General features: G+C 30.3%; 1 long non-coding RNA gene across 1 annotated transcript in view; it reads left to right on the top strand.

Annotated features, from left to right (window-relative positions):
• Positions 1–17,469, top strand: part of LOC129958054 (uncharacterized) — a 38,411-nt gene that overhangs the window by 14,222 nt on the left and 6,720 nt on the right. The window contains exons 4-6 of the long non-coding RNA XR_008783119.1: positions 3,981–4,340; positions 4,448–4,550; positions 5,301–5,372. This is a non-coding gene — a long non-coding RNA (uncharacterized LOC129958054). The remainder of the gene's footprint in view (positions 1–3,980; positions 4,341–4,447; positions 4,551–5,300; positions 5,373–17,469) is intronic.

Raw genomic sequence — 17,469 nt, forward strand, 5'->3', positions numbered from 1 at the left:
ATTATTAAGATTATTATTGTTTAAACATTCCAGTAAATAAAAATGATCTCAAATTCAAATAATTTCTGGTAAATGATATCTTAAAATTAATGAAGTACTTCTAATGAATTAAAAGCTGACATTTAGTCCACATACTCATTGAATTCTATTAATGTTTAATTATTATTACATTTGAATAAATTTCTATATTTAACGTTTTAAAAATTTTATACTGTGCCAAATATCTGTAATTAGTGTTAAGATAAATAACATTTCATTATTGTCAATTGTTATGTAAATCTAATGAAAAGCCTTTTACATGTTACATTATTAAAAATTCAAATTCATTTAACATGAATCCTTATCAACAGTTTATTAAGTACTACTTACTACCTAACAATGACTAAAAGTGCTGTTCAGTACTCATACAGACAGTGGCACATTATATCAATTTCTATAAAATAATGCATGTTTGCTGTTTCAGCTGTGCATTGTAAACAATTTTAAGATTTAAAAATAAAAAGCATGTTTAATTTTGTTTATGACATTAAACTCAGTGTGAATGTGTGAAAAAAGGAAGAGGGGGGGGGGACAACCCTGTTCATTATTTTCTTATTTTGACTTGGTAAAAATGATTAATGAGCGTCTACTGCTGTATGATATTCTACCTTGAAGCATTTGATTTTATCTGGAATGTCAATAAATTGTCTACTTTGATTATTATACTTTAAATTCTATTTCTGTTTCAAATAGTTTATAAGTATTAAAAAAATTAATTAGTTTTTGAATCATTTTAAACTTTTTCAATTAATTACTTTATGTACTAAAATTTTTAATATTTTCTCATGCTTTCAAAATGTATTTCTTCTCAGTTGAGTTGATTTTGATATGGTATAGCAATTATTTCATATTTTATTACATTTTATTTATAATTTCTATTTTTGAAATTTTGTTGATTGAAATTATTACCTCTTGCCTATTCTTTGGTCATTATATGTTGCTGCTTTAAAATGTTCTTTAAGTTTTTATTCTTTACTTGTATACTTTTTTTACATCACTATACATATTCACAGGCTTTTTTTTTTTTTTGAAATCATTTATGAATCATCATAATAACATATCATAACTGAATTTTTTTAATAACTGGTTGAAAATTATTAATGTTTTTCGGATGTATCCCAGAAAAGCGAGATCTCAGAAAAATGTAATAATGTTAATAAATCAGTTGAATATTAGTTGATATCTTTGAAACTGTCTATGATTTTGCATGTTCTCAGTTTCATGTTAGAAAGTCAATAAGTTGAATTTTACACAAATTCTCTCTTTCTAAGAGATAACTTGGACGATTTTTGTTAACAATATTCATAGTATATATTTATACTTATGATCTCTTATTTGATTTAATGACAAAGGATTGTTCAATTTATTCAAGTTATTTGATTGAATTTTTGACGGAAATTATTTCTCGATGCTATTATCTCAAGGTTTGCGATTAATCTTTATTCCATTAATGACTCAATTCCTTTTCAAATTTAAAAGCTTACAATTTTAATGAATATCACAAATGAAGGAATTTCATGTGCAGACGTTATACACTTTTTATTTCATAAAATTAATTCATATTGTGTTTAATATCGTGAAATGATCGACAATCTAAACAAAAATGTATCATTTCAGAAATATTGTCTGTATATGTTAGTGCAAATACCTTTAATCATGAATCAATTTACATATAGGGTGTTCCAAAAAAGTGTAACAAGCGTTTATTTCTTTAACTGTTGCAATTACAATACTTATATACTTCAAATTGCAAAGTTTCATCAAAGTTATGGAAATACTTCTTCAGAGGGTAAAAATAAACGATTATAAAAATTTTAATTTTTATTCGGTCTCCGTATAAAAAAAATGCCGATGAGCAAAATATTTTTCTTACACTTACAAAGTTTCTGTTAGTTTCAACGCAAAGTTGCATGCTTCTGCCTGTGATATCACGAGGCAAATTTACTGATTTAGATCATTTTTTCATTCTTGTGACCGGTTTATAAGCGATACTTTCATTGTATTTATCAGGGATAATATGCATACTACAAAAGACTTAAAAGAGGATAATCGAAAACTAATAATGCATTATTAAACTTATATGCAAAGCATATAAACAATACTTGTGTATATGCGATCCATTTCATCACTTATGACATAAAGGCAGGATTTTGGATTTGTCGACAAAGATCTCCAGAGTGTATACTGCCAAAACCTATTCATCCCTTATTTCAGACATTATGACGATCAAAACTAACTGAATATATCGATCATCATTTAGCATATTTTTGTAAAAAATGGACCAAAGAATTTCTAAAAATGACACACTACACATTTACAAAAAATTGCCCTGTGATTAATCTCTTGTACGAAGAATGGATTCTAATCTTTTGAAAGTGATCGTTTTGAAGATTAATGTTTTTATCTCCATTGTAACAACATTCATCTGTTGAAAATATATTTCACTGAAGAGAAGGACCTAATTTTCAAATTCTGAACGTCGATTTTCCATTCAACTGTTATCAATCCAAGGACTCCATAAATATTATATGGATACCAATAAGCACGTTGGAATATTTCCCACACTGTCGATTTTCCAGTGTTGAATTCTAGACTGATTGTTCGTACACTAGTGTGAGATTAACTTAATAAATAAACCAAAATGTCGATTTTTATCCCATTTATTTTGCGCCTCATCTTCGGGGAGTAGAGACACGGTAGTTTGCTATCGCACGGTTAGAGAACGGTTTTGCTATCGCATAAACCGTTCTGTAAACAGATTTCCTAGAAGGATTTCGATGATTCAGAAAACGACGTTTGTTTTCTTCGACAGTATTATGATTATCTGTGGCATCAAATAAGATCAGTACTTATTTCCAAACGCTCCTAGCTATGAAATATATACTTCTTTTAGAAAATGTACAGTTGTGTCCAAATAATTTCATTTTCGTATTCGGCAATCCAATATTTCTTTGCAGTTTGTTCAATATTCAATTGATCTTCTCTTTCTTATAAAGGCGAAGTTACAAATGTCGATCTATAAAAGTGAGCTACATTATGCATGATTAGTAAATTTCTTTTAAGTTAGATTTGATGATGTTACTACGAGACAAATACTTGCATATGACAGTTTTTCTATATTGAATAAATATGCATTTCTGAAATAAATATTTCTATTTAAATTTGTGATTAGTCCTTTCAAATTTAAATTTAAACATATCCCTGCTAGTTTTGTTGGTAGAAACCTGATTGTATGTGTGTGTGCGCGCACATAGATGAATGTAAGGGAAACATTTTATTATTTGACCTTTTTTGCTCTATAAGGGGTGTATAAAAATTTATTTTAACTTTTTACTCTCAGTCACCGCAAAAGTGACAGTGTTTTTTTCATACAATTTTCCACCTTGACTTTTTGTAACTGCTAATATGTGCCGAGGTGCAATATTTACAAAAATTAAAAGCTTGTTCCACTTTTTTAGGCCACTCTGTGTACATCAGTAAATGTCATAACGTGGTAATAATTTGAAGAAGTTTAACAAGATTTGACAGTAAAATAAAATCTCTTACAATTCATAAGATTAATTATATACTATGAGTGTTATTAGCAAAATCTGCCTTTTGCATAAAAGGTAAAATTTACATTAACAATCTAATGTGAAATTGAAGATGAGCAAAATCGCAGACAATTGCAAAATTGTATTTTAGTGATTAATAATTTTCAACCAGTTACATTAACGTAACCGAATATTGATCTGTTATTATGTTTCATATATATGTACCTTCAGGGTTAGCAAGAAATAGGTTTCACACTTCAAAGTGTTGTGGAATTTGTTGCTCCAAATCATATAAAATGTGAACTTCAGATAATTGAAATGATGTGCTAGACATTTATTAAATTAAAAATTTTAGTATTAAAATTCACCAATAGTTAGTTCTATTACACAAATGGTATTTATTTGCAGATATTAAAGATGTGAAACATTATTTTCATCCCAGCGGATGCTAGGTAGCATCATTCTTTGGATAAAAAGAAGGCAGATTCCGCACTAGTAGTAGTTTCTTTTCTGCACATCATGACTACGTTGCAAGAAAAAGCACTACTTGTAACATTGCTCTACCGGAACCAGTAGAATGTAACAGATTTTCTTCGTTTAAAGAAGATAAGAAGCTCAATTTCTCCATGTACAGAAGATGATACAGAAATTTGAAAAAAACGTGGCATTCTTCCAGGTAGAGGACGAAAGTGATAATGGCCCATCTAATAGTGTCGAAAATGTTCTGCTGCGGTCATTAAAGACATCAGTCAATCTCCGCATGGTAGTGTAAGTATGCTAATTATTTCTTATGTATTAGATATACCATATTCTACTGTACAAAATTTTTTTTGCATTTTTATCCCTACAAAATCAAGCCTGTGCATCTATTGCAGGATGGCTATTCAGAAGTCCGTGAAACTTTTGCACTTCACTTCCTTACTAAAATAGTGATTGATATCACATTTGGAGTGACAAAGCCCACTTTTGCTTCAATGGGTAAGTTAATATATACAATTATAGAATTTAGGCAGCTGAAAATCTTCACACTATACATTAGCAGTCTGAAAAATCACGGCTACCTTTATCATTAGACTGTATGTTTTTAAAGAGATAACTGTAAATGGAATCCAAACCATTTCTGTTATAGGACAACGGTATCGTGACGTGTTGAATGATTTTGTAATCCCACTTGGATGCCTCCTTTATCTTCTTTTATCTTCAACAGCGTGAATGCCCTCAAGATATTATTTTCATTCAGGATGGCACACCCCTTCACATTGACCATTATGTAAAGCAATTGCTAAGATAGTATTTGACGGATATACAGGTTATCAGTCGTCATTTTCTAATAGAAGGGCCTCCTCGTTCACCATATAACACACCTTGTGGCTTTTGGTTGTGAGGCTTCCTGTAGGAAATTATTTACCATCAAAAGTCGGCATCTGTGCCAGATCTGAAGGACAGCATTCGGTGCCAATCTTGATATTCAGGCATTATACATATTCAGGAAATATTCAGGTTCAGGAAAGTATGGCTCTGCGATTTGAGCACATTGCTGAGCATGAAGGGGGGCATATTGAGCTATCTGAATGCTGCTTTTTTTTACATTATTTAACGCTTCAGAGGCATATTAAATGTTTTATATGTATTACGGTACCATATTTTGGCTGATTTTTGTACCATGTTTTTATTTAATAAATGTTAAGCGCGACATTTGAATTATCTATATTTCACATTTTATCCTAGCTGGACCATTAGAACACATTCTAGAGCTCTCTGAAGTGGGAAACTTATTTCTTGCTGACGCTATGTGTGTGTGTAAGTAATTATATTTCTTAATCTAATTTAAATTCTAATTAATTTCCTATTTTTTTATCTTAATTTAGTTCATATTAACTTCATTCTAAAATGTTCCCTTATTTCCTCACCCAATTCCATTTTTTTTAAAAATTTTATTTAAAAGATACTTACATTTTCCTATCCTAAATCGACACGAGCCAAAGAAATCGCTATCAAAATCTCATTGTAAAAACTATTGAAGAGAAAATTTCAGTTTTTTTTTGCTTTTCTGTTCTTGTGTCGCCATGTAGACTGACGTAAATTATGCCTGACGGAATGGAATAAATCGAAGTTAAAAATTCAGAAATTCCTTCTATTCGGCCATGCGTCTGCTAAAATAGGTGTGTGTGTGTAATATATAATAAAATCTACAAATAATAAGTGTAAATACACAAAAGAAAGAACATAGTAAAATAACATATTCGACTACGATGATTTAAGTAGCATTTTCTGTAAAAATGCAATATTTCATACCAAAATAAACAATGCGTAGAAGAAACAAATTCTAAATGAAAGTATTTTTCAAAGTATACATAAAAATTTATTCTAATATTTGTTAAAATTAAAGGAATAATCATATGACAACAAAAAGTACATCATTGAAAAGATTTTATTTGAATTTTGAGATGGAGTGCAGAAATTAACCTTGTGCAGTAATATTTTGATTAACTGTTGCTATAATTGATTTTACATTTCTCTCCTCCGCAGATACATACTCATTCACTTTAAATATTAAAAAGAAGAACATAATCTGTAAATGTTTTAAAAAATTAAATGACCCAAATGCTCATACGTTTTTACCTGCTACGATATTCGATTTAGATGCATCAGATGCCGTGTTTGTAATTATTGGCCATTTTGCCCGAAAACATGTGAAAACAAGGTGTGAACATTGTCTCTTCTTTCCATGGGAGCAGGCACCAAATTGGCAATAAAACCGGTGTGTTCTCATTGGAAAACCAGGGTATACTTTGGACGCGGCTATTAGAAAGGGAAGCAACGTTGCGTTTGAACACCATCATTAAATAGTACAGGATCCTGTGTCGCCTACGAGAATCGCACGCACTGCGATACCGTCATGTGAACGTACCTTTGTGGTATACCCAGACAAAAAGATACTGCTTCAGAAAATTATTTCTTTTGTGAGATTTGGAGTCTAAACATTTCATAAAGGCTTGTCTACATATTGAAAATTCCAAAGGTAATGCCCATTTTTAATATCGTAAATAAATTCCTGATGGAAAAATTATTCGGAGTGTAAATTTTGGTTAATATACTGTGAGGTATTTGAGTTTTTTTTTTTTTTTTTTTGAAAGAATAGGAATTGTTTAGAAATTTTAGGGCGTAAGTGGAGGAGAAGATATCATTAAAAATTTTAAAGATAGTATTTCATTATGTATACTTCCCCTTGTGATTTTTTTTTTTTTTTTTTTTGTATAAAAGTCATGTAGAGAATATTCATTTTTTAAATGACAGACGTGAATGATTTTACGATGAAAGGTTCAGAAAAAGATTTGGAAATTCTATTTCTTCTTTTTCTCCGGCGATTGTACGCTTTACCCTCATTCAGTTGTTAACAATTAAAATATATATATATATATTTGTGAGAGTTTTTGAAGCAGTAGTATTGCAGTTTTTAAATCAGTACTCATCTTATGAGGGAGAAATCTTGAAATATTTTAATAGTTTCAATAATTCAAAAATTTCATTAGATTTCAAAACACTACATATTATATTACTTTCCGGTTTTATAGTAGTTTCTACATTTATTTAACTAATATAATACATTCCAAAAAAATATTTTGTTTTAGTTATTAAAGTTTGAAAAACTAATATAGGTGTAGAAGATCATATATTAAAAATAATTTATAAGGAGATAATTTAATACAGACATATTACGAAATAAATATTTTATATCGGTCTGTTAAAGTTCAAAAGCGGTTATTAATTCTTTTGATGTGTGCTGTATCATTTATAAAATAAGAATTAGCTGCATTTTATTTTAATTAATTGCATATTAATATAATCTGAATCATTTAAGTAAAAACCTTGTTTCTCTTTTCTTTTCTGCCCATCCTTCTTTTTCTAGTTTTTAAACCGTTTGTTACCTCGTATTCAATTTTGTTATGTGTGTGAGTGTATAAAAAAATTTATTGTTACTTAAATCAATATCTTGATTTCGCTTTAACAATGCTTAATAGATTATGCACAAATTATCTAGATAATCTGCAGTTTAATTGGATAATGAGAGAAATGAAACCTTCAACGAATTAGTCTGCATGACCTTCGCATTACCTGATTTTTGCATTTTTATGTTAACTCATTAACCGTTATTAAAATGCTTCTGAGATTTTCCTTTTTTTTTTTTTTTTTTTTCTTGATTATCACTTTTACTATTTAAATGCGTCCTTTAATTTTATGCAAAATTTTTATTAAATTAGCTTGAACTATATAATTTTTATATTAAATTAACCCATATATTTAATTTATACATTTCAGCAAAATGATATAGTCTTTTAAATGCCTTACAAATTTTGTTAAGAGCATTTTTTCGAAATGGTCCGTATTTGATTGATTACAATTATTTACAATTTTTTCGCAAATGACCATTAGCATTTCATGGTTTAAAAAAAATAATTTCCTCTGGCTTTTTGACGATTTTACTTCTAGTTTATGAAATTTAGTAAATGATGCATATTTTCGATTTTCTTCCTTTCATTTAGTGGGCTTTGTTCTACTAATCTAGTCACTTTATATGTAATGATACATTAGTTCAAGATTAGATTCTACGAATTAATGAGATTTTTATTGTGTAATGTAAATTCCAATGTAATATTCTCTTGATAACATTTTCAAATTATCAAACCTAGATGAAGAAGTTTATTTTTTAGGGAAGAGTGAGATTCATTAAATTATTTCTCTCTCTTTCCATTTTTTGGGGAATACTTAAAGTTTAATAATTTCATTTGTTTATAGTGTAAAAAAGTTATCTAAGTTTCCATAACTTGATTAAAGTATTTTTTGCTGCCTGACTCGAATTAGAATTGTTAAACTTTTTCGAGTTCTTTCTGTTCTGTTCCAAATGTTTTGCAGCATAGCATCTGGGTCTTCATGCTTATTATTTCCTACTACATTCATATATAAAATAGTTTTTTTCTACTGTTTTTTTCACTTCAATTTTGTCTACATTTCTTCAAATATCAATACTTCTATAACTGATTTTCAACTTCTTTTTATGGTGTAATGTTTCTAAACTCTGTTTGAAGCTTGAAGGAATCTAGGGTCACAGCATACTGATTATATTATAAATGTAATGAATGTTATGTTTTATTCTATATTTAACTATGCATATGTTTTGAAATTTTCCTTTCTACTGCAGTGTATTACAGCTAAAGCTAATTGGTATGTGTATAGAAACACTGCGTATGTTTTGACACTAAATATCAAAGAAAATATAGAAAAAATTGATAGATAAATACATTCTTACTTCAAATGTTATACTCTGGGAATTAATGCGTTTTGTAAAATTTGTTTATAAATAATATTAGTGAAATTAAGCTTGCATTTAATAAAAAGTAAGACCAATAAACTTTTTGTTGGCTCTATGACTGAATATTTTGGAGATAGCAATTAAAAGTCATTGAAATTAGAAATTTCCTTAAAAATGAATTTAAATATGCAGTTTTGAAGACAGTGAAAAGACTTTTGATTTCGTGACGTCGTATTATTTCATTTTCGATAAGCACACACAACACAGAACGACACAGAGAGGAATGAGGAAAACGCGAACATTTTATCCCTCGTCTTATATAAGCTGAGATTTTGATAGGGAAAATATTTCTACATAGTGCTAATATATAATGAGATTTCGATAGGGATTTTCGTTACACGCGTTGAAGAGGTAGGGGAAACACGGGGATCTTTTGAAAGAAGAATGTGTCTCGTCAGCGGTATTTTGTCCCTTCACTCGCAGTGTGGGAAAGTTAGGCTTTTAGCCGATTCAGCAATTTTACAGAGCTCCTCTTGAATTAATTAAGTAAAGACAGTGGAATTGGATCAAGAAATAAGAGAATATTTCAGAATAAAGTTACTATGGGCTAAATTAAGATAAAACCTTGAAAATTAATTAAATTGAAATTAAAGTTTAAAATATCATTACACACACACACACACACACACACATACACACACACACACACACACACACACACACACACACACACACACACACACATATATATATAATGAAATATTTACATGATTTTGAAAATGAGAGGAAAATCAGCATCTTAAGCTTGTGCATATAGCTTCACTATCTAACATGGTCGAAATAATCTTATAGAAACTAGTGATTATTCTAAAAGGACAGTGACATTGAAGTGGGGATGGCTGTAGCTGCTGTTTCTATTATTACTAGAATAAGATTCAGAAACTTTTATAGTTTAATATAACTATACGAAACAAGAAAAGCATTTGTGTTTTAAATGAAATGCAGATAATTTCATTAACCATAATTAAAGTTTGTATATTTTAATTGAAATCTTATAATTTCTTTTTGGCTTTCAGCTTATTTTTAATTTAAAAACAGATAGAAATGTGAGATTTCAAATGTCAGATATTTAGTGCATGTTTGTTAAGAAGGAATTTGCAATCTGATCGAATGATGCATTGGGATTAAATAATTAATATTACAAAAGTGACAAATTCTTCTTAATATAAATTGACAGGTATAAAGCATGTTGGCGAATGTATAATTCCATTTTTTTTTTAAATATATAAGGGTCCCCCAAATGAAAGTGGCACTATAGTTGGTTTGATAAGTAGTTTAATGGTACTAATATAAATTAGTATATAAAGGAACGAAGTACTGCAGAGTAACAGTTAGGCTAGCCAAGTTTCAACCTACAAGATGATAAAGTGTCCCAGCGGTCCACATGATGATGGATATCCTGGTTGAAGAAGCGCCGGGGTTGGTTGTGGAACCAATTTTCTACCGCAACTTGAACCTCATTATCGTAGCAAATCGCCGCCCCTTTAGAGCTTTCTTGAATGGACCGAAGATGTGGTAGTCATACGGCGAGAGCGGACGGAACGGTAAAGGGGATGTTCGAGAACATCCCAATGGAATTGCCGTAACAATGTTTGGCACGCCACAGCCACATGAGGACGAGCATTATCATGCAAGAGGATACCTCCGCATGATAGCAAGCCATATCGGCGGTTCTTTATAATCTTTTCCTGTTCAGGCAATGTGGCACCGTACGTGTCAGCTGTGACAGTTGTGCTCGTAGGTAGCCATTCCAACAGTAGGGGACTATCGACATCGAAGAAGCACGTTAACTTACCAGTTCTAGTTGACGAGTGAACCTTCTTCGGCCGTGAGGATGAAGGGTGTCGCCATTCTATGCTCATGCTTTTGATGGCTGGATGAAAGTGATGGCACCATGTTTCATCAGCGACAATGATCCTGGAAAGGAATTAGTTCCCCATTTCGCGATCTCGTATAAGGTGTTGCATGGATACAGACATACGATGAATCTTCTGCTCCCCTGTCAAGTGTTTCAACACCCATTACCTTTCGGTATTGTAAACTTTCATGTAATATTGTGTGAACACTTCCTTTGCTCATAGACATTTTTTTCGCTGTTTCTCGAGAGTTGATACGTCGATTAATTCTCACGAGACGATCCACATCTGCAACTGTTTCCTTAGTGATAATCACATGCTTTTGACCAGGTCGTGACCTGTTGTCAGTACTGCTTCTTACATTACGAAAATCCCTATATCATCGGAATACCGATCTATAACGCCTACACTGTGTCATACACATTTTGCATTCGACGATAGATTTCACTAGCACTCACATATTCCGCTGTTAAAAATTGCAAGACCGCTCGTCGACACCGTTTGAAGGCATCCATGATGCGAACGATGCCTTTTAACGTGCTCCCACGCTATCTATCACACACACACACACACACACACACACACACACACACGCACGCACGCACACTTCTGGCGGAATCTGAAGATATCGCATGAATTCCCAGCACTCTGGGAATTCATGTTATTACAGCAGTACCACTTTCATTTGGTGGACCCTTATATAAATAATGTCATATCTAGATTTTACTCAATCTAAGCAATATAAAACATTATGTAAAAGTTATATTATTACTAATAATTTATATATATATACATTCACTATTTCACAATCATTAGCAGCAAATGTGATTGGAGATTTATATATCGATGTTTGAGACTGTTCTTTCAAAGTTTCAACAGTATACTTGTGCTATGAAATAACTCACATATCTGAAATATATCATTTAGTTAGATTGAATAGAATATGAAATCATTCCTGTAGATTCATATTCTGCAAGAATATCTTCATGTATACAATTATTTCCTTGTCCTTCCTCAGAATTTGTGTTCCTAACATTCCTGTCATAAAAGATGCTGAACTAGGTTATTTGTAGTTATTTCTTTAGTCTAAAAATATAAGTATTTTATATAAATTAACATTCTTAACTTTACATTAGGTTGTATCAATTAATCTATTATTGAAGATAAATTTTGTAGTCAAGCTATATGAATTAGTTTGAAAATATTTCTAAACATTAAAATTTATATGTTTATTTGACCATTCTGTTAAATTTAAGAAGAGTTAACAAATGCATTACTATTTTCTGATTCCATTATTTTAATAACATTGTGATATGTCTATTACCTTTGAAATTTGCAACGAAAGATTTTTCCTACGTTGTGAAGTAGGAAAAAGTAGTCAAAGTGGATAAATTGACATTTTAAAACCTCTGTAAATTTTGTAGAAGAAGCTCAAAAGTTTCTATATCTATAGATAAATGTAAGAAGCAATTTACTAAGCGACGTTTTTACACTATAAGGGTACGCATAAATATTAAATTTTTATAACATTTTATTATCAATCTTCGTAGAAATCAATGTATATCCTTACAATTTCACACTTTATTTAATGAAATTTTATAGATGGAAGTTTACATCTAGGTGCAATATTTAAGGTAATAGACGCTTATTCTAATAATTGCACACATGATGTTCCAAAATGTGGAGCAAGTGTTTATTTCTTTAACTATTGCAATTAGATATACAGTTGTATATACAAGATTTGATTAAATAAATTACCCAAATGCATGAAAAAATTTGACTTCTGTAGAGAAGGAGAATAAAAGATTGCAAATTTTTTTTGCCGGGCGGCTTCCATAGCGAAAAAGTGTCAACGAGTGTAATGTTTTGTTTACTCTCCCATATAAAGATACAAAATTTCTTGCATCTGTCTGTAAATTTGTGTGAGATCGTACAAGGAAAATTATTAGATTACTTTTTCATACTGCTGACCGATGTTTAAGTAAAACTTTCATTGTAATTATCAGGGATAATATGCATATCACGAAGGATTATTAAAAGGTCTAAGTCAGGAAATAATAACGCATTTATTAAATTACATTAAATTTTAAAAAAAGGAACAGAAAATATATTAATTGAAGTTCTTAAAGACTTGTTCAAAAAGAACACCTTCTACACCAGTACAAAGCTGCATTCTTTTAACAATACTTCCTCATATACGATCGAGTTCATCATCACTTGTGACTTTAACCCTTTCTTGAGCCGTGGGAAGTATGCTTCCCACCAAATTTATCAATCTTTGTATGAAATTATGTAGGTTGGCATAAGTTCTGACAAATTTTTTTAGTAAGTCAGAAACTTAGATGCTTCAGTTCTTTATCTCAGACAAAATGAGGAGTCTTGATTTGTTATTTAATTATTAATTAACCAAATTAATTAATTAAATTAAATTTTTCTAATAAGCTAAATGAATCCCTTTTCTTATTCTAATTTCAAGCCTAAAAATATTTTAACATAATATGATTAGAAAAACTGGTCCTTTAAAGGGTTAAAAGAAACTTTTTGAATGCTTCGGCAAAAATTTAATGAAGATGCACTGTCAAATTCAATTTATCCCTTAGTTCAAACATTATGCCAATCAGAACTAACTGAATATAGCGGTAACCATTCAGCATCCTGTTCAAAATTGAACCTTCCGAAAAGTTTCTAAAAATGCAAATCACACACATATAAAAATGTTGCTGATAATGTCCTAGTACGAAGAATGGATTTTTCTCGATTTAAAAGTGATAATTTTGAAGATTAATGTGGCTATCTCGATTATAGCAATATTTGTCTGTTGAAATTATATTTCTCTGAAGAGAAGGACCTAATTGTAAAATTCTGGATGTCGATTGTGTAATTGTCCACATAGCTATTTTATCAGTCAGTGGACTGAAGATTATATGGATGTCAATGAGTACGTTGAGTTATTTTCTCCACTGTTCGGTTTTGCAGTATTAAGTTCTGGACTGATTGTTTGTGCACTAGCATGAAGATAACTTAAAAGAAAAATTTCAGTTTTTGCTTCATATGCGTAATGTTGTACCTTCCCGTTTCTCTCCGGAAGAATAACGATCCTGTAATTTGCAATTCCTAAACTTTTCTGTAAACACATCTAAAAGAATGCCGGATTTGTATTCCCTTTTTGCTAGAACAACAATATGATTACATACAATATAAATCGTCAGTATATTCAAACGTTTCTTGTTACTGAAATATGTTATTTTTTTAGTGCAAGCGAATAATTTTATTTTCTCGCTCGGCATTCTTTGAGATATCTTGAATATTCACTTTCTCATTTTTTTCTTCCCTTCTTTACAATGTCAATGTTAAACTCTCGAATAATAAAGAAGGCAACATTATGCGTGAATAGGAAATTTCTTCAAAGTCATGATTGTCTAGACAAATATTTAAATATGCAGTTTATTGAATAAATTTATATTTTTTCTAAATAATTTATCCATCTAAATTTTTGTTTCATTTCTCTTAATTTAAAAATAAGCATATCTCTTCAAATTTTGTAAATAAAGATGTAAAATTTTTTGTATTCATAGAAGAATACAAGATAAACATTTTATTAATTAACACTTTTACATTATGGAGGACGTATAAAACTTAAATTTTAAACTTTTTACTATCAGCATCCACAAGAGTCAAAGTATTTTCACACAATTGCCCATCTTATATAATAAAATTTTGTAATCTGGAAATATATGTCTATGTGAAATATTTAGGGAAATAAAAGTTTATTTCGATTTTTTTAAACCCTATGTGTGTGTAATGATATCACTTAATTTAATTTAAATCCTAATTAATTTCCTAAATTTTATCTTAATTTAGCCTGTATTAAATTCATTCTAGAATGTTCTTTTATTTCCTGATCCAATTCCCACTTTTTTATATAATTAATTTTACACGCGCTCCATAAAACTGCTGAATGCAGCATGTTCTCTTGCTCTGAGCGAAGGGATAAATATCCCTAATGCTTACAATATTCTTTTAAAGATACCGAAGACTCCCTTTCCTAAATCGACATTAGAAATCTCTATCAAAATCTCATATTAAAATCCTTGAAGGGAAAAATGCCAGCCTCTTTTGCTCTTTTGTTGTGATGTAGATTGACGCATTCTTTTGGACCATTGGTTTCTTGTAAGCCTCCCGGGATGAAATAAATCGAAGTTTAAAAATTTCAAAAAATCCTTTTTCTTGGCTAAGCATCTGCTAAAATATTTTTTACATTTAAAAGTCGATACGATGTAATTGACCAGAATAGGCGGGCTGTGTTAGAACAGCTTCAATGCTATCTGAGATGCATGACAAAAAACATGAAGAGGTAAATTAGGGTTATATAGCTATAACACTGATGTCTATTTAGGGAAAGAATTCTTAGATATCTTTAAAAAAATAGTATAAGAATTAGGGACTTTTATCCCTTCGCTCAGAACGTGAGAACATTTTGAATTCAGCAGTTTTATAGAGCACATGTAGAATTAATAAATAAAAAAAGGTGGGAATTGGATCAGGAAATAAGAGAACATTTTAGAATGAAGTTAATATGGGTTAAATTAAGATAAAATTAAGGAAATTAATTAGGATTTAAATTAGATTAAGAGATATTATTACACACATATAATATAAAATATGCCAAACGTAATTTTGCTGCTGCATGGCCGAAAAGAAGAAACTTTTGGAATTTTACCTTCGATTTATTTCACCACGGGCTTCGTAATTTATACAGGAAAGAGACGATGATAAACTGACATCTGTTTACATCGATATTTATGAGCTAAGTGCCGAAAATTTTCCCTTCAATGATTTAACTAAGAGAACACGTGTCGACTTAAGCAAAGGAATCTTAGCTATCTTTGAAAATTGTGTGAATGCTAGGGATTTTTATCCCTTCGTTCCCAGTGTGGGAACGACGGAATCAACTATTTTATTAAACGCGTGTTAGAAGTAATTAAATAAAAAGGTGGGGATTGGATCGGGAAATAAGAGAACATTTTAGAATTAAATTAACATGGACTAAATTAAGATAAAAATTAGTATATTAGTTAAGATTTAAAAACGCACTATCTCTCTCTCTTTTTCACACACTCATATATAACATAGTTTTACAAATGAGTGGCCGAAAAGAAGACAAGTTTGGAATTAACTTAAATTTATTTTCCCACGGGGTGGACAAGATTTTTACACTAGGATGATCGATGAAATGCGCCCGTTTACATCGGACGCGAATAGAAAAGTGTGTGAAAATTTTCCCTCAGTGCTTTTAATGGAGGGATTTCTTTGACATGTGTCGATTTACGAAAGGAAATCGTGGGTACCTTTGAATGAAATGTTTTTGGGCGTTAGGGTTTTGTCGTGAGAATTGTAGTGTCAGCAATTTTTTAGAGCGCTTCTTAGAAAAATTAAATAAAAATTGGGATTTCAGTGTGGAAGTGAGAGAAAATTTTAGAATAATGTAATATGGGCTAGTTTAAGATAAAAACAGGGAGTTAATTAAAATTTAAATTAAATCGAAAGATATCATCACATATTATACGTATATATACATGACTTTCAAGGGAAATGCAGAATATTATTCCAGCCTAACCGAAGTCATACGGGCGTCATTGCAGACTTTCACGAAGTAACCATTTCTAGTAACAGAGTTAAACAGTGCCCCACAGTTAATCAAAAAATCCAGTCGGGGACTATCAATTAACTCCTTCAGTTTAAAATATTCCAGATCACCACACAATAAAACAATCCCCTCAAGAAGATTGATCATTCATTCGCCAGAAGGCAGGGAGCTCCAATGGCTGTAAATTAAAAGTAAAAAATGTTCAATATCTAAAGCTGGCAAATAGCCCTTTTAATTTTTTTTTTTAAAGATTGGAATAGATGAAACGCTATTAATCAATTTTCAAGGTGATAGTTACAGAAATAATTTCTTTGATCAAAAAGATGACCATCGCATTCTTTATTAATGCTTTGGTGTGTTGCGTTTTCCAATTATCTGGACATTAACTACTTTTGCTTTGCCAGAATTCACATGTCTTAATGAAGCGATCAATATTTTTCACTACCTTTCTACGCTGTTATTTGTCGTCTTTACCAAGAAATCTTTCGTGGTGAGTTCTAAAAATCTCTTGTTCTGTAAAGATATGGTTGAGAAATGTTTTTCCTTTTATTCGATTAAAGTCAAGTTTTTTTGTTTAGATCCTTTTTTTAGCATAATTTTAACGATATCTCCATTCTACTTTAATTTTATTTCTGTCTTCATTTCTAATCTTGCTCTATTGTAGTGTATGTCTGCTTAATCTGATAGAAGAGCTGGTTTTGCCAATTTATCTCCTCTTTCTTTCCCTTTGTGCCAGAATCCACATTAGTTGCAAATAATCTTCTTTCTTTAATGTAGTCTTTTAATTTGTTTATTGTGTTTCTCCTGTCATTTACGGAATTAAAGCCTTTAACTGCTGAATGAATTTTAATTTTTAAAAAATATTTTCTTTTGCCAAGTCATTTGATTTTCTAAGTGCCTCAATTTCCGCAAAAAAAAAAAAAAAAAATTACTACTGTAACATTGTCTTTTTTATATTTCTATTCCATTCTTCTATTCAATGCACAGCCCACCGTATTGTCCATCTTAGAACCATTATCCTAA

This window comes from Argiope bruennichi, chromosome X1 (genome assembly GCF_947563725.1).
Source record: "Argiope bruennichi chromosome X1, qqArgBrue1.1, whole genome shotgun sequence".
NCBI lineage: Eukaryota > Metazoa > Arthropoda > Arachnida > Araneae > Araneidae > Argiope > Argiope bruennichi.